We start from the raw sequence: 22,637 nt of genomic DNA on the forward strand, positions 1-22,637 counted from the left end.
TCAGGTTGCTCTATGCAGGAAAGCTGCGGGGATGGGTACCTCAGCAACTGCTCTCCCAAGTAGCTGTCAAAGCATGCCCCCTGCCATCCAGTCAACCCACGTGGACATATGTACCCTTGTTTGTGCCCTGAAACAGTGGCCTTGCTCTCCTGGGGCCTTTGGAAATTGGGGCTCCCCTCTCCCATGAGGCCCCACACCAGCAGATTGCTATACGGCCAATGCTGGAATGAACCCAGACATTTTGAATGGGTTTAAAGATTTATCAATGTTGCCCCCATCCATGCACATGCCCAGGCTCTGACACATGGAGCAACACAATCTCCTTTGAGTTTGTGCAAGGTTTCACAGGGGAGGTGAGGGGGATTGCAGTGATTCTGTTTTATTTTTTTACCATTGAGGGTTGGGTGCCCCACACAAGCAGCCCACCTTTATTGGCTTCACTCAACTTGTGACATGCAGTCTGATGGGAAACCTAGGGGTTTCGGTCACATGGTCTTCCCTAGTGCTCCTCCTAGACCCACCCCCCAAAATCATCCGTGTGCAGGACTGTTTGGGTCCTGGCTTGGGGGGGGGGGACTGGTGGTGCCATCACTGTCAGAAGAAGTGCTGGCATGGAATGGCATGACATTTAAAGGGATTTAAATACCCTTTTCATGCTGAGGGCAGTGGAGAGCTTCAAAAATGCATGATTGTGCTTGGCATGCCCCCTTCGAGATCGTGGCCAATCACTGCCACTCTGCTGACATGCTGATGCTTGGCCCCATAGTCTGGCCATGGAGCTTGCTGGGATTGGCCTCAGCAGCTGAGCAGCAGAGATGGGCTCCCCTCTCCTGGAACTGGAGGTTGGCGGTCCACAGTTGGGCAAATGTCTGCAGTGCAATCTACAGTTTAAAATTGAAACCACAGGTTCACCAAGCTCTGGTTTTGTGTTATGTCTGAATTCGGCCTATTTAATAAACAAGCATATTTCTTTTCCCTTTTACTCCCCTGCTTTTCCTTTTTACTTTCCCCCCTTCAATCCCAGGAAGGTGTTATTATTTTTTTAAAAAAAATACTATACATTTAGTACTAATAAGACAGATCCTTTTAAGATAATTCTGCCCAGGTGTTTCCTGGGCAGATAGATAGAGTTGTTTCCAGGGCATAATTCTCCCTCCCAGCCCCTCTAAAAACCAAACTTTTTTTAGCATCTCCACTGCTGTAGTTAATCTGGAGATTATTTTGATAGGTGTTTTCTTGTACTATTTCCTGTTTGCTTTGACCTTGTATGTTCTTCTGGTAAGACTGATCAAGGCCCTTATAATTTTTGTGAATTATTTTAACATCCTGTTGATTCACACATCCTTTTAATTGTTGAGGTTTGGGTTCTCCAGGGTTCGGTGAAACGTGACAGTAAGTATGCCTCACATACACATGCCTTCTGGAACACTCCACCTGGCCTTTATCAGCTCACCTCTTTCTTTCTTTCTTTCTTTCTTTCTTTCTTTCTTTCTTTCTTTCTTTCTTTCTTTCTTGTATCTGGACTGAGTTTTTTGTGCTTACCTTTTCTTGTCCATATGGACCGGCTGCTATACCTTTTTTTTTTTTTAACTGAACTACATGTGGCCCACTTGAAACCTCTACCTTGGCTTGGTTTTCACTGTACACTAATGTATTCTGACATATCATTTATTTTTATTTCACTGAAGTATTTTGCACTGGCAAGATAATGACAGAGCTTTCTGGTATGAATTGGGGGTGGGAGGAGTTCTCTATCAATTTATGCCCAGCAAGAGAGCAGGAATTTTTTATTCACCACAAAATGAACACCTAACTAGGCAATCTTTTTTTTTTTTAAGCGTTGAAAAGCAGACACAACCTTAAGGTTGTTCCACCGGATATGTACATATGGGCTGACTTTAAAGTACAGACATCAAAGGAACAGAATTCACATTATTCTTCCACAGCAATATCACCTCTTCCAATAACCCCATCACCATCTCAAAGTTAGTTCCTTTGACCTAGTATTTCTCAATATGGTACAAATATTCATGCTGGTTGCTTTTCTTATTTATTCCATTGCAGCTTCAATAGCATTGAATACAATATCTTTTTAGCTGTTTTCAAAGGGTCCCCTGGATGCTTAAAGTTCATGTATGTCCCACCTTCTTTCATGAACCAAATTCAAAATATTCCGCTCCTACGTGCTTGTTTACTTTTAGCTAATTCATACAGTATGGCAGCTATAAGGCATCCATTAAAGAAAGCTTTTGGTCACATTATTGGCAGCCCCTGATATCAAAGCTCTCCATGCTATACAGCTAATCTGTATGATGAGCAAACAAGTGGGTCACTATGAGCTGCCAGTTCTGACTAGAACTATTCCTGGAGGTGTTTTTGTGGGTGGTATTTTTGTTTTTTTGTTTTGCCAGTACTGTATTTTTCTTACCATTTATCATGATTCCACGGTATTCAAATATCAGGATTGCTTTTAATAGTCTCTGTGGATTTCTGGAAACGCCAGGCCAGGCCTGAAGGACTGGCAACCCTTGATGCCTTGAGGCTATAACTGAAGCCCCCTGCCAGATCAAGTTATTTCTCAGGGGCCTTCCTGCTTGAAGTGCAAAGACCAGAATCAGTAAATCCTTTGCCTCTAAAATTTAGTATTTGATTTTGTAAATGTTAATTCTTTTACCATATCATTATTTCAAACGAAGCCAAACATCATTAATGTCTTCAAGATATAGAGAAAGGCTGTAAGACCCACTATATACCATAGTTCCATCAGGGGCTTTAATAGACTCCTTTCTGGGATGGGGAGTGACTGCCAGGACTTATTAAAAAAGGGGTTGCCAGCACCCCAGAGGCCACAATGCATGGCTCATGAATTGCTTTCAGTTTGTTAGGCCACAAGTTAAGCAGGCTTGTCATAAAATGATATGGCCTTTGAGCTGGTCTTGTGGTAGTGAGCATGAATCCCCCCTTTTCTAAGCAGGGTCCTCAATGGTTTGCATTTTAATGGGAGACCTGCGTGAGCACTATAAGATATTCCCTTCAGGGGATGGGGCTGCTCTGGGAAGAGCACCTGCATGCTTTTATGCAGAAGGTTCCAAGTTCCCTCCCTGGCATCTCCAAGATAGGGCTGAGAGACGCTCCTGCCTGCAACCTTGGAGAAGCCGCTGCCAGTCTGTGTAGACATTACAATACTGAACTCTGACTCAGTACTGTTCTGATTTGGTAGAAGGCAGCTTCCTATGTTCCTAAATGTCTAACTTGACTGAAGCAGAAAGTCCAACTTGGCTGAAGTAGAAGTGCACATGGCACATGAAATGTTTTACATTAATAATAGTTTCATACGTTGACAGGAAAACCAAATTCTTAATATTACTTTATAGCTCAGGAAACACACTGAAGAAAGAAGCTGGATACTGAAGATATAAACATTTTTTTAATTGCTCCATTTTCTAAAATTCCCATAATTTACAGCATTTGATCAGCATATGCATCTTCTGGAGAGCTGTTCATTTTTGTCATGTTGTATTCATAATGAAGACATGGTATAATATAAGTTTTATTATTGATAAACTCTGCAGAGTAAATGAGCCCAAATTGGTTTAAAATGTATACAGAGGAAACTAACCTCATTACGAATTACACAGGCTATAAACATTTGAACACTCTCCCTGGATATATCTAGACGATTTGTAAGCAATTAGTATCATATACAGAAATAATGAAGTTTCATGGAGAAGAGCAGCACTGATTCTCCATAGATCTCTTGGGCCTATTGAACTCCATATTATGTGCCATAATGTATCTGTATGAAAGACTTCCAAGTATCCCAGATTTGAATCCACTAAACCTAGTTTATCTCATCATTGGGTATTTCCAGGAATATGACAGGTGGTGAACCTTTTGCCCAGTAGTTCTTGATGGTGTTAAAACATTTTGCTTGGTTCTGTGCACTTCATTGCTTTAAAAGAACATTAAAGCAATGTTATAAGAAGTGTGGGAGACAAGTAAGATGAAAATTATAGGAGCAGTATGAGCTTCTTCCTGGATGGGTTTGAAAATTCAATTAAATTCCTGATTTCAGTGTAATTTCAGGGTTGCTAGAAACATAACCTTTGTGTATTGAAGTCATTGCTGCATTAACATGCTATTGCTATCTGTATGGTATTATTAAATCATACAAAATATAGGGGCAAACATTTCAAAGCTGGTAGCTGGATGGAGAGGAATGTGCTTGGGAGGCCCTTTGCTCAGTGGTAGATCAGGGGTAGGCAACTTGGGCAAGCCAGCTGTTGTTCACAACTTCCATCATCCCCAGCCACAATGAATTGTGATTCAGTAACAGCTGGATTGCCTCAGGTTGCCTGCCCCTGCTTTAGGTGCACAGGGAGTCAGGTTCAAGAGCCAGCATAGTGTAAGAGCCAGCGTGGTGTAGTGGTTAGAGTGCTGGACTACGAGCAGGGAAACCCAAGCTAAAATCCCCATTCAGCCATGATTACCTGCAAAGACTGCATTAGTTTGGCCCACTTTGCTGTCTTGGTATCCCTCTTATGCTAAGAAGGAACACCAGAGGGGCTGCCCAGATGGGGGGCCAACTGGTGGGTTCTTCTTGGCTTTCTCCAGGGCTTCCAAATATGCAATAAGAGCATGCACTGGGCCCAAAATTTCCTCATCATAAGAGGAAGATAACTGGAGTGTGTGTGTCTGCTAGGCCTTACTGGCCTGCCCCCTTTCTTAGCAATGTTCTTCTTGGGTGGCATGACTCTAAGAACAATCACCCCCAGAAGAGGACTCTAAGAACAATCACCCCAAAATATACCAACATGCACACACAAACAACATAAACCCAAGAAACTAAAGTAGCAACTGCAAACAAAGATAGAGAAGCCAATATTTTGGGGAATAAAGCATGCAGGGAGTGTAGTTTGGGGAATTCTAATATTATAGTCCTGAGCGAGGGGTGTTAATGATGGAAAGGCTACAGTGTTTGCAAGCCACCCAGCCCAGCTGTGCCCACCCACTTGCAGTGCCTCCCATGGGGGAGGGCAGTATGGGGGGACCCAACCCCTCCGTTAACCCCCCTCCACCTTGAGTGGCCACAAAACAATTCGGGCCAAAGTCCACTTATCCTGCCAGGGATGCCTTGCTCCCAACTGCACTGAGATCAGTGCAACTCCCATCTGCCAACCTGACAGTTGGAGCTCCCTGCCACCTCCAAAATCACAATAGATGGTGCCTCGCCAATGCAGTAGGACCTCCCTGCCGCCACCGTTGAAATTGCTGTGAAAATGCTGTGAGGAGGCCTGAGAGTCTGGGAAGGGAAGTGATGGGAGAGAACCACTCTTGTTGCTTCTAACCATGTATGGAAGGAGGCCTCAATCAACTGCCATGCTAGCCCTGCCCCTGACACCCCTCCAGCCAATTGGGGGCCATCCTTTCCTCATGCATAATTAATGCGGCTGGGGCAAAGAGTCAGCCTCCAGACAGGCTGGAGGGGACAGGCATATTCCGTAGCAAGAATGCAACGGCTGCACACGTGCTTGTTTTTGTGACACATGCACAGCATTAGTCAATATGTCAGCCATGGTGAATGTGATGATACATGAAAAAAACACTCAAAATGAACTTCATTTCATAATATGAAATGAATAAGAAATACTTGAAGGGCTCCCACACAGAAGACAACAAAGATTTGCTTGCTGGTCCCCAGATGGCAGGGATGAGGATAGATTTCTGGTGAATTTCTTAATAATGAGAACAATTCAACTATTGAATAAATTACATAGAGGCGTGATGGGGGAGCTGAACATCTTAATGGTAAGCAGAGTACAACAATGCAACCAATTACCTGATAGTAGTAGAGAGACAAACCTGCTGTCAAAAGCCATGTGCTTTTTTTTTTTTAACAAACAAATGCATGTGGCTAGAGCATGATGTCATAGTGATGTCACGGGGGGCATGCAGCTGTCAAAATGTGCTGATGTCACCGGAAATACGTCACTGGATATGTGTCAGCGGAAATGGTCAGAGGAGACCCCCACGTGGCCGGAAAGGGTCAGATGTAGGGGTACGCCCTCACCCCGGAGGTTTGGCCCCCACCTTCCACTCCTACCCCCAGAATATGTCCAGACATGTCCCGAAGGTGGGCATGTGATCCCTCTACGAACACATCTAGCCACCCTGGACCAATGGGAACAGGTTTCAGACCCCGGAAAGGTCTGTGTGTGCAGGCGTGATATTGGTCAGGCGGCCATTTTGTGTAACTTTATTGGCTGAAACAAGGTCAAGTGTCCCCTCTATGAACAAAACTCACCACCCAGGACCTATGAACAAGCCCCCACCACTTTGCCAGCATGGCTAACAAATAAAGTCAAGGAAGCTTTAGAGGGGAAGAACTGAAATTGGAAGGCCTGCCCAAATGAAGAGAACAGAAAAGCGACACAAACTCTGGCAAAATAAAATGCAAGGGGTAGGTGAATAGCCTGTGTCTATCTGAGCCATCTTGTTTTTGCAGACTCACTGTTTGTGTGATCATGGCGTCCCCAGAGAGATCACTGGAGCCAGCTTGTACCCCTGACAGTTGTAAAACTCAGCTCAAAAAAGCATTCTATTAGCACAAGTTCTGATGATGATAAGTTTCCATCAAAGCCCACTAATTTCCTTTCTTCTCACAAATATGCACATGCACACTTTTTTAAAAAACAAGACTTCTCTCTCTCTCTCTCACACACACAATATAAACATTTCTTTGATATATATCCTTTGGTTGAAAACCTAAGCACACAACAGTTACCTGGGAGTAAGCCCTCATGGGTTCATTAAGGCTTTGACTTAGAAACTGTATAGAATGGTTGCAATCTGGGCTGCTATGATTTAAATCACTTCACAGAACTTAGTTTTAATGATTTAATTCTCAATTTAAAGCACCATTTTCTAGTAAAAGTAAATTATTTTTGTCTAATATAACCTTAGTATGTATTCAGAGATGTAATACATATTCAGAGATCATAATGCTGTTTCATTTGGGCAACCAGACCTTGCATTTCTTTGTTGCACTGTTTGCATTTTTGCATACATGCCTGACTTACCCACATGTACAGAAACTTGATTAAAATACTCCCAAGTGAGGTCTCTTTTAAGCATGCAACCATGATAGGTGTTTCCCTTCTAAAATGGAGGATACACTTGGAAAAGTTTTCCTCTATGTTCCTGTTGATTGCCCAGATCTATTCCAACCTCCCCAGATCCCCTTGGCCTTCTTTATCCCGATTCAGACACTATTCTGTGGAAGTGTACACAAGTTGCCGTGAATTACTGCACTGGGTTCATTTTAAAAATTCAAACCGGGATACAGGCCCTTCAAGTGCACGGTACGGATAGGAAGTATAATGCTGTACCTGTGTAACATTTGAATGACTGTACCTGTGCACAGATTTGTACCTGTGCGTACACTCATTGTACAACTGTTGAACATAATGTGTGAATGGACCAACAAGTTCACTGAATATAATTAGGAGTTATGATTAACACTCATGTTCATGATATCTTTGACCTATGTTCTTTAACAAAAAAACTAATTGGTTTAAGAAAAACATCCAATTTAAATTTAAAAAATTGGATTTTTTTTCAAATCATTGTTTTCTATCACCCCTGACTGCAATTCTATGCAACATTTACTTTTATCAGTTTTGAAAAATTAAACCATATAGATCACAGACCTGAGAGATAATTTATGCTGAAGATCTCTCCTTTCAATACTACTATCAGTCACCAAAGTTTAAAAAAAACAAAATAACCAGCCAACAGCACAAACAAACAAACAAACTGGTATAATCAAGAACTAGAGAGAGAGGTGCAGCTATTTGAATATTTTGGACTTGCCTGTTTTCTAAGCTGTGCCTGTTAGGTTGGCTCATAAATAGGAGGCAAGAATGTCAGATTTCTTAAAAATTAAAAACAAGTATTTCTGTTTTAAAGGGACATTTCAGACAGGATAGGTTTGAAATTATCCAATTAGTAATTCCAGTTAAAATATCATGTTTTGTTTTGTTTTTTAAACCACCCTCCCAAGAGGAGAGCTGAGGAAGCTAGCAACAGGCTTTTCTAGATCTCTGAATGTTACTAAGATTTGCTAGTGACATTTTAGAAGACAGGGAAAAGGAAAGGAAAAGAGAAAAGCTCCCAGCAAAAGCTGGAGCCCCACCACAGCCACACAAACTGCAGGTCCTGGAGCAGTAAAGTTGAGAGACAGAGGGGTGCATATGTTACTGAATTCAAAATGATGCCTGCAACTTATAGTTAGGTGGGTAACATGCCATCTGCAGGTGGATGGTGCCCACTTTCCCCCCCCCCCCCACATCCCTGGAACCGTTATAAATGGGTGACAGGCAACGTTACATTACCCATGCCTGTAATGCTAGCAAGAACACTGGTGTGGCCTTTACTACCCAATTAGCAAGGCCCCGGGATCTTCCTGGAGAATGGGGAGTGGGCCAGGTTGAGATACAGTGCCCACACAGCGGGGACACTGTTAAAGCAGATACCCTCTCCCCCTCGAATATGGGTGGGGATCTTCAGGGGTGCCATCTGATTCTTCTGGGGTGTTCGGTTGGGAACCCATAGCAGGATTCAACAACGGAAAAGTGCCTCTGTAGAAGGTCCATGACGGGTACCAACTGTTCATCAGCACCCCGTGGATCAGCAGATGGGTTTGATTGAGACACCTCTGAAGGATCACCAGCAGATGGGGTGGATGGGGTTACTAAAGAATTAGCAGCAGAGGATGGCTTTTGGGCCCCGACGAGTGTGCATGTCCCCCCAATGTGTGGTGGTACAGGAATACATCTACTCATTTTTAATTAATTTCTGAAACTTGAAGGCCTCAGACAGATCATTATAGAGTTTCCGGACTGTCTTCTGGTAATCAGTAACTCCCACGGCTTGTTCAAAAATCTGCACAGCAACATTTTTTAAGACATAAAGAAAACCAGCCATCACCCTCAGCCATTCATCATGGTCTTTCCCACACACCACCAGATTTGGTGGAGCGTTAGCATTGCCTGGCTCCTCATCAGCGAGTTCTAAAAAGAAGAACATGATAGTTAGAAAACTATACATCAGCCTGCCCCACAAGGTGGTTGTAATTTATGTATTTAGATATGTATACCCCACCCCACCCCCACCCCTTCTGCTCAGGGATGGATCAGAGGCTCTTATTTCAACAGGGAGCATATTCCAAAGTCCAGGGGCTGCACTGGAGAAGTCCAGGGGCTGCACCCGTTCCCGAGTAGCTGCCAGAAGAGTTGGCGGCAGCCGCAGGCAAACAAGAATATTAATAAAATAGCTACAATGTAAAATAAGACTAATGAAGTTAAACAAATTAAATTAAACAAGTTAAAAGACCAGACAAAAACCACAATTTTTAAAGTTTCAAATTGAGTCATTTAAAAAGCCAAAAAATTGAGAACTATCAAAACTACATCCTCTTTAAAAGTATGCGTTTTTAATTGGTTGCTAAAAACACCAAGGTTTTTTTTATTCTGAATGCTTTAAAACTAGTGCCCCAGGTGAGACACAAACTCACAACCATGGTGTTGTGCTTTTGCACAAATACCCTATGCTATCCATTGCGCGTGTGGAAAAATTCTATTTATTAATAACTTTCTAAAAGTCATTTTAAAAACCGGGGTTTTCAATTGTTGATGGAACACACATTTTAGAAATCTTCTACACACCAGTGAACAGCAATGAGAGTAAAAACTAAGCAACTTTTTGATTGAGAATGTACATAGTATATTTGTCTGTAACCTTATTGTGTAACCCCATCTCCTTATGTTGTAATTGTGATACTGCAACAGAGTTTGGGCTGTTGGACTGCATTCTGACAAAGGGCCAGAATCTAGCCACATTCTATTTGAGGGCCCCAGTTCTCACACACTCCCCAGGGGCCAGCATCCAGAGCAAATACGTTAAAACTGAGTTGCACTACACCCCCCCCCCCCGGATTTTAACAAGAGCACTTTTGCACAAAAGTTTCCATTCAGACAGAGGTGGCATACAATTTTTTTTTGTGTGTGTGTGTGCAAATGTTGCACACAAAAATGGACATTGCTCCATTCAGTAGCACAATACTAATCTGGAGCACAAGCTCCAGACTTACAACCAGCTAGAACAGTCTGGCACGCAGATGCTTTGATGTCGGCCAGGGATGCAGTTTGATGAGTTTGCTTTTAAAACTAGAACCTGTTCACTTGGCTACAGAGATAGACGCCTTGTAAAAATACTTAAGAACCTGGCAATGGAACAAGCTAGCTCTTGAACACAGGGCAGCTAGAGTTATTATATGCCTTTTCTGACACCACATTCACTGGAGAAAGTAATGAGTGGGTAACACAAAGGGTAAAGTTTCATGTAAAGTTACACTTACAACATAAAGAACATGAATGAATGCAGAGTTGTAACCTATTAAGAATATGATATTCTACGTAGAGTGTCAGACACTGTAGTGTATGTACTTGAGAAGGCACATTTCCATATCATAGTTCAGGGTTGTCCAAGACCATGGGTAGATTGTGTATATATCTGAAAAAACAAAGCAGCAATATAATGGATCAGTCATTTCAATGTGGTTGCTACTTGCTCAGTGTGTAAAGTAATAATTTTCCATTAAAATAAACCCGTTATTTCCTCAAGGTGCAGATAACTACCACTTAAGCCCCCCAAAAGGGAGAGCTGTGCAGGTATGGCTTAGCATACCTAATAGTCACAGCACATCTCCCTAAAACTCTGCTCCTCCAGAATAGGAAACCATAGTACTGCCATGTGCAACTTCTCAAGTGGCAGGCTGCCCCCAACACATGGCTGTTTTCTATACATGACTGTTTCTACAGAAAAACAATATGTAGTAGGCTACTCTGCTCCACTCTGTGGAGTTCTCTCTTTTGCCCTAAAGAATTAATCACTCCTTCAAACCAACACATTGATCATAAACTTTTGTGGACCAGAATCTGCTGCATCACAGGCATCTGATGTATGGGGTTGCTAATCTGCAACAGCTCATGCTGAAACTAGAAGATAAAACATGGCCCCACAGCAGTTTGGGAAAACTTTTGAAACCCACATGCCTAAAATGTAAACTAGCAAAATGAAAAATTATTTATTTGTTAAATTTCTATACCACCTTTCATTAAAACAATCTCAAGGTGGTTCACCCAAAAAGTTAAAACAAGACTACAAAAATTACACAATTAACATATTAACTAGAATATAAAAATACTGATCTGATTAAAATATTAAAAAGAAAAACAAGCACAATATAACCATAAAAGATACAAAGCAGCAGCAATGGAAACTATCATATAAAAGCCTGGGTAAATAAAAACTGCGGACCTGAAATTGAAGCTATGGGAGGAAAAAATAAATCCAACACAGGGTTGGGGAAGCTCTCTTTACCTGAGCCCCAGACTTTATATCCCAACACTTTCAAATATACAGGTTCCGTTTTTAACCTTGTCTAATTAGCTGTGTGTAGTGCAGTCACAGAATCCTCACCAACTGCAGACTACCACCCCACTCAATTCCCCAATACCTGAATATGCTATTTATTGGTAAATAAATATGCTATTTTATTGGTGAAGGTGAAAATACTCAGAGCAAAGATCATGCTGAGGAGGAGTGCATGAACCTACAAAATTGGAGGCACTAGGGATTCAAGCTTTCATGGTCACCACTTACATTCTGAGATAAGTACATAAAAGTGCACCCCTCCCTTTTGATTTAGCATATTAGAACTGCCTGGAAAAGGGCAGGGGTGGGGGCAAAGAGAATTCATGGTGGATTGAAGCAAAATTAAACACACACACACACACACCAATATCTATAGAAAATAGACGAAGACTACACTAAGTTTGAGATATTAAAAGCAGCAATAAGACCAAAAAAATGCACTGAGCTTTACAGTTAAGGTTGCAATCCTATACAGACTTGCTAGGGAGAAAATCTAATTGATTCTGATGGTACTTACTTCTAAGTAGGCATGCATAGAATGATTTGCATTATTAAGCCCCCCCCCCCCCAAAAAAATCCTTAAGGATGCAGACTGCAAAAGTGACAATTTTAAATTAATACAGGGGCTTCTTATTATTTTTTTACTGAAAATAGAAGATTTGCCACTTACTGCTTGCTGGAATTTCAGGAGAGAAAGAGGAAATCTTTCTGTGCCTAAGGTCCACATGTTTTCAGTTGCCTCAGCCTGGCCCACACCTATGCAACTTGATGGGATGTCTCTTGATGGAACAATTTGATGGGATTATCTGGTGTGGTGTTTCAGGAGGGAGAAAGAGGAAATCTATGTGTGCCTGAGGGCCACATGCTTTCAGTTGCCTGGCCCACGCCTATGCAAGTTGATGGGATGTCCCTTGATGGGACAACTTGATGGGATTATCTGGTGGTGAACTCATCTACCTTCGAGGGAGGGAGTGAGGGAGGGACCCTTATTCTTCAGATAAATAGCCTTGAATTTGAATTTATTCCTTCAAATAAATTTCCTTGAATTTTAAAAGTCTCCATTTTGCAGTTTGAGAGTGGTGAATGGGGAGATGGCATCCATGCTAAACTGAGGGGGCAGGGGGAGAGACCATGTGTGAATCATTTGCTGTAGTGTAGTAGGTAACTAAAATGGCTCCTGCATGTGCACAGAAGAGCACAGAAGAGCCTGAACCAGGCTGAAGAAGGCCCGAAGGTCTTGTTTTTATATTTTATGTTCCTATAAGCTGCTTTGTTGTCTTGAGGCTGAAATAAAATAAATAATTAACATAAATAAGATCAATAAATACATAAATACATATAAATAAATGTGTTCTCAAAAAAAGCTGTAAATATGTAGTGTGCATGAGCTGAAAACTTGTAAGCACACATTTCTTGAATTAACTGAAAAGTTGTAAATGTATAATGACAAGGTATTCTGATTTAACTGAAAAGTATGGACATTAATCATTTGCATTCCATAGACCCAATGGACCAAATTGAATTTTGATAATATATTTAAACAGACTGTAACTTCTGAATTTCAAGATTTCATGCATATATTTGTATACATAATAAGACTTCATAAATATAGATTCATATAAAAAAAGGGTGAAAATATAAATTTGCTATTTCTTAAGCTACATAGAATTATACTTTATATGGTAAAGTGTTCATATGTGCAATTGTGTGCAATTATGTGTGCATTTATTTATGTGTGCAATTGAAGTGAAATTACTATAAAAGCATAGAGCAGTGGTATCTGATAGCACACAACTTTGAGAAAATCTTTAAATTGAAAAAAGCAAAGTGCAGGAGATGTAATATAAACCTACAGATAGTATAGATTTTATATATTTCCTGAAGATTAAGCAAAATACTGAGATAAGATAATTGAGTTTCATGATATCTCTAGTAATGAGTTATTCAGTGATCTATTAATACTCTAAAATAATTTAAAGGAAAAACTGAAAATCATGACTTAGAATTTTTGATGAATTGACTTTATACAGCAAGGATTAATGTAGCATCAAGCTAAAAATGTAACCCTGCCCTACCCCATTTATATGAGTGACTGCCATTTGAAAATCAATAACATTGCTTACCTGATAATACAGTAATTATATGAGAATTAGAAGAAGTCACCAACAAATAGACAGATTTATTGAAACATGTATTTTATTTGTTCAGTGATGGACTGAGAAATACAATCTATCTATCTATCTATCTATCTATCTATCTATCTATCTATCTATCTATCTTAGGACGTATGTCACACCTCCTGTGGTATGTGGCACATCTCGCGAAAGTTCTGACAAGAGGGTGGGACACAGAGGAGGAGGGTTGAGGAGCGGATGGAGCTGCAGCCAATGAAAACCAGTCCCTCCAAGGAGAGTCTTCTACCAACTGTCTTCTGTCTCACGCTGGCTCTGAGGGGAAGGTGTCGCCACCCTGACTTCCCCACCCCTGAGCGGCAACTTGAAGGGAAGGGAAGAAGACAGACAGAGCCCATGTGGCCATTTAGTATTAAGGAGAGACTTCCACCAGCTCTCTTCTGTCTCACATGCAGGCTCTGAGGGGAAGGGATCGCTACCCTGACTTCCCCCTCCCCTGAGCGGCAACTTTAAGGGAAGGGAAGAAAACAGATGGAGCCCGTGTGGCCGTTTATTATTGTAGTGGGAGAAAAGCCTCTCTGAAGTGACTGTCTCACCTGCAGCAAACAGCAGCCCCCACAAACCAAAGCGGAGCAACTCTCCCAGGAAGGCAAAAGCCTGTGAGCTCCCTTTATTTTGTGGTGCTGGCTCCCACAGCAGTTGCAGAGAAATCCCTGCACAGCTCCACTCTGTGAGTGTGTGTGTGTGTGTGTGTGTGTGTGTGTGTGAGAGAGAGAGAGAGAGAGAGAGAGAGAGAGACTGTGTTTGAGTGTGCTCTGTTCTCCCTTCTCCCACCGTGCACTTTTGCCAGGCTTCCTATGTGCAGAACTCAACAGGGATTCCCACTCACAAAACCCCCACACACACCTCCACTGCACACATACATCACCTTCTGAACCTCCAGATGCCTCCAAGCCTGGAGGGAAGGCAGGATGTCAGGTGCAGACAAGGGAGCTTGACCTCCCTCTATCCTCCCCCACTTCCCCTAGATTAACCAGCCTCAGTACTTTTCTGCACTCTTGCCCCCCCCCCCCGCCATCCCAACCAACATGACGTGCGTGTGTGAGCATTATTTATTTATTTATTTATTTGACTTATATACCACCCAAAATTTCATCTTTGGGCAGCTAACAGTGACATAAAAACAATTAAAACAAATATAAAAGGTTAAAACTGTTTAACAATTTTAAAACAGCATACAATTAAAACCTACAAATTTAAAAAGCTGAAAAGGCTTGGGTGAAAAGATGAGTCTTCAAATGTTTTTTAAAAATAGTTAGAGATGGGGAAGATCATATCTCAGCAGGGAGCGCATTACACAATCTCAGGGCAGCAATCGAGAAGGCCCGTCTCCATGTGGCCACCAGATGAGCTGGCGGTAACTGGAGATGGACCTCCTCAAGTGACCTCAATGGGCGGTGGGGCACATAACAAAGAAGACATTATCTTCAATACCCAGGGCCTAAGCCGTTTAGGGCTTTATAAGTTATAATTAGCACTTTGCATTTTGCCTGGAAACCTATTGGCAGCCAGTGCAGCTCCATCAACAAGCGAGTAATGTGGTCTCTCCGAGATGATGGAGACCAACCTGGCTGCCGCATTCTGAACCAACTGAAGTTTCTGGACTACATACAAAGGCAGCCCCACATAGAGCACATTACAAAAGTCAAGTCTGGAGGTTACCAACAAATGTACCACTGTTTTGAGGTCATTGATCTCAAGAAATGGACACAGCTGACGTATCAGTCGAAGCTGATAGAAACCACCCCTGGTCACCGCCTCAACCTGAGAAACCAGGGAGAGGTGTGGATCCAGAAGTACTCCCAGACTGTGAACCTGTTCCTTTTGAGGAAGTGTGACCCTGTCCAGTACAGGTAGATCAAAATCGTCTCGGGAGTTCTGATCCTGCATAATAAGCATCTCCGTCTTATCTGGATTCAGTCTCAGTTTATTTCCTTTCATCCAGCCCATTACTACTTCCAGGAAGGCATTCAGGGAAGATATGCCATCTCCTGAAGAAGTTGACATGGAGAAATAGATCTTGGTGTCATCAGCGTACTGATAACATCCTGTTCCAAATCCCCTGATGATCTCTCCCAGCAGTTTCATGTAGATGTTGAAAAGCACTGGAGAGAGTATGGAGCCTTGAGGGACACTATTCTTAAGCTCAGATTTCGAAGAGCAACAGTCTCCTATCAACACCATCTGGAATGTGTCCATGAGGTAGGAGCGGAACCACTGTAAAACAGTGCCTCTCCCCCCGCAACACTCTCAGACATTCCAGAAGGATACTATGGTTGATAGTATCAAAAGCCGCCAAGAGGTCCAGAAGGGGCAACAGAATCACACTTCATCTGTCAATTCCCAACTGGAGATCATCCATCAGGCTGACCAAGGCAGTCTCCACCCCATAGCCCACCTGGAAGCCAGTTTGAAATGGGTCTAGATAATCAGTTTAGGGATGTGCACAAAACTGGTTTGCCCGGTTCAGTTCGAATTCGAACCGGGTTCGAACCAGGAGGGGGTGGTTCGGTTTTGGTTTCAAAAATCAAATTTCAAAAATCACTTAGAAATCAGCCCTTTGCCCAATTCCTTTCAAATAATTCTGATAGATTCCTTGCTCCCCTTGGGAACTACCACCCACCACACTCTGCTCTAGGCCACTCCTTTGCACCCGAAGTGAAGCTATACATTTGCTGACACCTCCATGCTTCTTTATGGAGAAAAACCTTAAAGACGCGTAAACTTCAAAAATCACTTAAAAATCAGCCTTTTGCCCAATTCCTTTCAAATAATTCTGATAGCTTCCTGGCCACCCTTGGGAACTACCACCCACCACACTCCACTTTAGGACACCCCTTTCCCCCCGATGTGAAGCTATACATTTGCTGCAATCCTCATTATTCCCTATGAGGAATTCCAAAATACTTTTAAAATTCACCAAGAATCAGAGGAGTGTCCAATTGCCTTGGGGTTTTGTGGGTGGTTGGCACCCATGGCTGTCTACCACCCACCCCACCTTTATGCCCCTAGGTGCTCCACAATGGGGGATAATGGGCTGGTTCATGTCCCATTATACCCTATGAGAAAAATAATTAAAAATATTTCAAATATTCATAAAAAATCATAGGGGTGTCTGATTGCTTTTGGGTCTGGGTGGTTGTTGGCACCCAATGGTGCTACACAATAGGGAATAATGGGATGGTTCGAGTCACATTATACCCTATGAGAAAAAAATAAAAAATAAATTTCAGAAGTTCATTAAAAATTATATGTGTCTGATTGCTTTGGGGTTTGGGTTGTAGGTACCCATTGGTGTCAGCTACCACCCCACCCACTTTGGGAGGTTAGAATCAGTTTGAACCAGTTTGAATTGGTTCAAATTGAACCACCCCCAGTTTGGTTTGAATTCGAACCTGCAGCTTGAACCTGATGGCTGGTTTGGTTTGAATTAGAACCATCGCACCACCCTGGTTTGAATTTGAACTGGTTCGAGTTTGAACCAGTTCACACATCCTTAAATCCGTTTCCTCCAAGACTGCCTGGAGCTGAGAGGCTACGACCCTCTCAATTACCTTGCCCAACCATGGGAGGTTGGAGACAGGCCTATAGTTGCTCAACTCTGAGGGATCCAATGTAGGCTTCTTTAAAAGAGGTCTAATGATTGCCTTCTTGAGAGAAGGAGGTATCCTGTTCTCCCTCAGAGTTGTCGGACACCTCCAATTCAGACATCGAATTATCCAATTCAGACATCTCTCTCTAAGTTGGCCCGAATCCTAGAGACTTTATCTGCGAAAAATTCTTTAAACACATAACAGCAGGTAACTGATGACTCCAAATTCTGTTTCAAGGGAGTGGGGCAGATACTAGTCCCCTCACAACCCTGAACAACTGTGCCGGATGCGAGTTTGCAGAAGCAATATGGGCAGAAAAGAACAGCTTCTTTGCCGCACGTATTACCTGAGCATAGAGCTTTAAATGTGCTCTATGATGTAATCTGTCCGATTCGAGTTGAGTCTTTTTCCACTTGTGCTCCAGCCACGTACCTTGCTGCTTCAGCCCCCGTAGATCTTCCATATACCAAAGGGCCAGTTTTGAAGCAGTTTGGAGGGGGCGCTTAGGAGCAATCATGTCTACTGCCCTGGTGAGCAAGTTGTTCCAATTCTCAACCAGGCCATCAACAGGATCACTAGCAGAGCCAACATTAAATCCCTCCAAGTCTTCTTGGAATCCTACTGGATCCAATAACCTCTTTGGGCGGACCATTCTAATAGGCCCCTCACTAATAGGCCCCTCACCCCTGAGGAGGTGGGAAGTGGTTGTAAGTCCCACCTTAAGCAGATAGTGGTCCGTACATGACAACAGGGAGATTGTAGGAGTCCCCACCCATGGAACTCCACCCTGATCAGAGTAAAAGACCAGATCAAGCATGTGACCTGCAATATGCGTCAGTCCAGGGACCACTTGGGATAGGCCCATAGTTGTCACAGAAGATGTGGATGTGAATTTCAAAGTTTGGGGCAACTGAGGAACTAAGAAAAAAGTGGTGGAAAGTAAACAGGAGGCAACAGGGTGCTGGAATAAAGGGAGGGCTACACAGGGGATCTCACTCTTCCCCTCACTTAGTGAGTCAGAGTATTGGTCCATCCCTTTGAATAAACTTCATTTTGCAATTTATGTAGAAGGTCACAATTTAGTCCTTAACTGCTAAGGTCTCTGATCCTGCAATGTGCACTTAAGAATAGAAGAAAGAGGGAAAGGGCTGGGGGAAAAGAGTGGGGGAAGTCTCTGGGGTGAGGGGGCTCTGATGGAGAGTGAGGGGAGCATCCATGTACTAGCACACAGATGCTTAAGAATAAATACAACAGAAGTCATTGGTACTTCTAATTAGATGGCAGGAGGAGGGAACTCGAGTGAGTTGGGGGGGGAGTGAGAGAGTGAGTTATGGGGTGTGTGTGTAGGAGGTTTCTCTACCTCCACTGCCATCCCAGATGGCAGGGGGTGGCTTAAGGAGGTGGGAGGGGGCAGGCAGGGAAGGGAGCACGATTGTCTGGGGAAGGGTGAGAGACAGAGAACTAGGGCGCAGATGTTCTGCACGGGGCCAGCTAGTATTCATTATTATTTTCAACAGCAACAATGTGATATGTACACCACAATCCTTATGGTAAGTGTGACATGAATTCTTGTTCCAAAATCCACCCAGAAGCTTGGTCCATTCTGCTGTGTTTTAAGCAGATGGCCTTTTTCAATTTACTTTGAGTCTGAGAGGTGCTTGAAATTTTCAAAATGTAAAACAGTCTGAAGGAAGAAAAACCTAGTGAAGCTTGCTAAAGAGGCCTTCTGCTTAACACAGCTGAGGTTTAGCCTGAGCTTTAAAAAGATTATATCCAAAAAGTTCACAGGGAGGCTTAGCAAAAGTTGAACTTGACTGTTATCTTGTAAAGCTTTCCAAGACAGAAATCATCAACACCATCCCAGTTCTCATCTCTGGCAAACAATTTTAAGCTGCTTTAGGTTTCAGATAGTGTAGCCTGGGGAACTGAGAAAGGAATTTCAGGGCTGTTTCTCTCTGTAGATTTGGGATTTGAAAACTAAGGTATATACGGTCTCTTCATCCCGAGGAAAGAGCCGCAAGGAGATCAGAAGATACTGAAGAACTGTCAGAGTGCATTTCTTCTACACTGATGCTGGGCCTACGAAAGCCAGTTAGTTAAGAGCTCTCTCTTATCTTCAGTACCTGGACTAGCAACTGTTATTTGATCTGGACAGTCTCCTCCTGTATTTATTGGTCAGTGACTACAAGTCTGAGTGAAGGGTTTTCTAAACAGCAATCTCTCTCTCTCTCTCTCTCTCTCCCTCTCCCCTTTTAAGATACACAGATTAACTTGGTGCCTTCCAAACACATTTTGATGAAGAAATATAATAAAGACCTTAAAAGGGATCTACACTGAGATATGGGGTTGTACCAAATATCTATGAACTGCCTGCTATGTTCCTTTAGTGGTATGACTGATGCACTGGGTGGCAGCTTCTCTTGTGGGACCTGCACTGCATGTAATGAGACCACATGGGAGAAGGGCCCTCTTCTGCTGCTAATGCCACAGGAAGGGCATTTGGGCTGAAGAGGGAGGAGGTAACATTGGAGGAGGCTGGGCCGCAGACAAAGCCCGTGATCCGCCCCCCTCAGTTTAAATATCCAAAGATGCCCCTCACATGAGAGCGTGTGAAGTGGCACATTTCCCATCCCATCTTCCGATACCCAGCAAGAAGTGGGAAAAGAGGGTATATAAGCGGTCCACAGTTGTGTGGGGTGGAGAAGAAGAGCTCTCCCACACGACCTCCACTTCCCCTCACTGGGGAGTAGCTAGTTGCCATATGGAGCTGTAATTTAATTTTTGGTGCTCCACTACCAGATTCTCAAGAGTATGCTGGCCGTTTTGCCCTCACTGGTGGTGGTGGTGTTTGGGGTTCAATTAGGACAATTTGGTTAATTGGTTTATGTCACAACTTTGGAGGGCGGGTTAGCTGGATGGTAAGCACAGTGTGGGGGAGGGCAACTAAGAGAATACAAGTAGGATGGACTGGGCAGTATTGGAGAAATTAGAGGTTGCCCTGGGTGGGCCTAGGGGCAGTATGGATGACCAGATGGACAGATAGGGGAAAAAGCAAGAAGGGCTGGCCAACAGGCTTTGGTCAATCCCAGATAGGCGGTGGGAGGATTGGCCATAGCCCATAAATCTGTCATCTTGGCTCAGTCCGTCACTGAGAGGAGGCTCTGATTTGACCTAGCCAGACAGCTAGCAAAGGAGAGCTGGAGATTTTAGGACTGCCATAATCTTGCCATCCAGCTACCTGAACAAACCCTCTTTCTATGCTATATATATGCTCTTGATCTTTAATAAAGTTGTGGCCAGGTACTGGTCCTGCACCTCATTCCTATCAACTCTGCTTGTCACCTCCTTCTTCATATCAGCACAAGAATATGATGTGGTTACTTTCCATGCTGTTTCCAGGGAGGGGTGGTGTTGTCATTGGCCGAACATAATGGGCACAGATGAGTACGCAGTTATCTATTTAAGTCCAATTTCTTTCTTTTAGTTTCCTTTCCTCTGGCCAACAGCAGATGGGGGAGGGAGCAGAGGGAGAGCAGACTCTTCCCAACATCCCTGTGTGCCTTCCCAGCCATCCTCATGGGCTCTAGTTCTTTAGGAAAGCCACCCCAGTGCCAGAATGGCAGGTGCTGAGCAGCGCTATCCACACTGGGAGTGCCCATCTCTGTGTAGTGCCATCTGTCAGAACTAAACATTCCAACACACAGGCTTAGTATTTATGTTTAGTTTTGATGTTAGCTTGAACAGTTCATTTGTAATCTAGTTCCCAAATGACTAAGCTCAAAGCCCAGTTAATCTTTCCCGATGCATTTTATTGTTATTCAGAGCTTACCTGTGAGATTGTGCCCTTTTGGACAAAGGCTTTCCTATACTATCTAGCAGTTAGTTCATGATCCGGCACACTCCTTCTGTCTCTTGTGATGTTGTTCAGATTTGCCTGGAGATCGTGCATATGTGTGATGCTGACTAATGACAACTATTGGCAGCACGAAGGGGATCAATTTCAATGCGTGCACACACATAAACAGTTCCCCCTGACACATCTGCTAGCCATATTCCCCTGTGGCCAAACATGCCTGACTACGAATCTATCCAGCTCTGGACAGATGAGTCTTCCTTCCTTCAGTATTCAGTATTTTTGTGCTCTCAGTGTGCTTTGGATGCCCTTGCAATACAGATTTAGTGATTCAGAGCTGAATATTCTAATTGTTTGAATATTTGTCCATAGGATATCTAATGGGGGAGAATGAAACTATAATGTCTTCATTTCTTCACAGAATGAGAGAAAAACAATAGTGGTGGTAGCACTGTAGGGGAACATAAAGTCTTCAAAATCTGAAATAAATAGTCTAAAAATAAACTTTAATTTTTGGGGGCGGGAAGCCTTATAATCCAAGTTTGTTATTCAGCAGTGGGATGAGAATAACAGGGAATTACATAAGAACAGCCCTGCTGGATCCAGGCCAGAGGCGTAGCTGGGGAAAACGGTGCCCAGGACAAGCTCTGCCCCTGAAATTGCGCCCAATGAACTGTGCAGGCGATGCCGGGCCTCGGCGTCGCTCTGCTGCACTCGGTGATCCGCTGCCGCCCACCACCGCCGCGCTCACCGCCACCCAGGGGCATGACGATCCGCCGCCGCCCGCCACCGCCATGTGATCCGGGGGGATCGGGGGGGTCGTGGCACTTTTTGGTGCCCCCCACGTGACCCACCAAAGTGGCACCCAGGGCACATGCCCTGCCTGCCCCCCCTATTGTTACGCCCCTGATCCAGGCCCAAGGCCCATCTAGTAAGCATCCTGTTTCACACAGTGGCCCACCAGATGCCCTTGGGAAGCCCACAAGCAGTAGCTGTAGGCATGCAACTGATATTCAGAGGCATCCTGCCTCTGAGCCTGGAGGTAGTGTATAGCCATCAAGACAAGTAGCCATTGCTAGACCTTTCCTCCATGAATTTGTCTAAGCCCCCTTTAAAGCTATCCAAGCTGGTGGCCATCACTACCTCCCATGGCAGAGAATTTCATAGATTAATTATGTGCTATGTGAAGAAATACTTCCTTTTGTCAGTCCTAAATTTCCTGGCAATCAGTTTCATGGGATGATTCCTGGTTCTAGTCTTGTGAGAGGGGGAGAAAAAATTATCTTTTTATCCACCCTATGCATAATTGTATAGACCTCTATCATGTCTCCCCTTAGTTGCCTTTTTAAATACTAAAGAGCTTCAGATGTAGCCTGGAGGGAATGGATCCTCTGAGTGTACAGTTCCTCCACTGCCCAGGGTTTTAGTTGCATGGAGGGGTTTTACATGTGCACATGCATATAGCCCTTTGATACAAAAGTCAAATGTATGGCCACCAGTGGG

The 22,637-nt window shown here is 43.4% G+C and overlaps 1 pseudogene; it reads right to left on the minus strand.

Moving 5' to 3' along the window:
• Positions 1 to 10,231: 10,231 nt before the first annotated feature.
• LOC128341377 (uncharacterized) lies at positions 10,232 to 10,391 on the minus strand (annotated as a pseudogene).
• Between the last annotated feature and the right edge of the window lie 12,246 nt (positions 10,392 to 22,637).

Source organism: Hemicordylus capensis, chromosome 1 (assembly GCF_027244095.1).
Source record: "Hemicordylus capensis ecotype Gifberg chromosome 1, rHemCap1.1.pri, whole genome shotgun sequence".
Lineage (NCBI taxonomy): Eukaryota > Metazoa > Chordata > Lepidosauria > Squamata > Cordylidae > Hemicordylus > Hemicordylus capensis.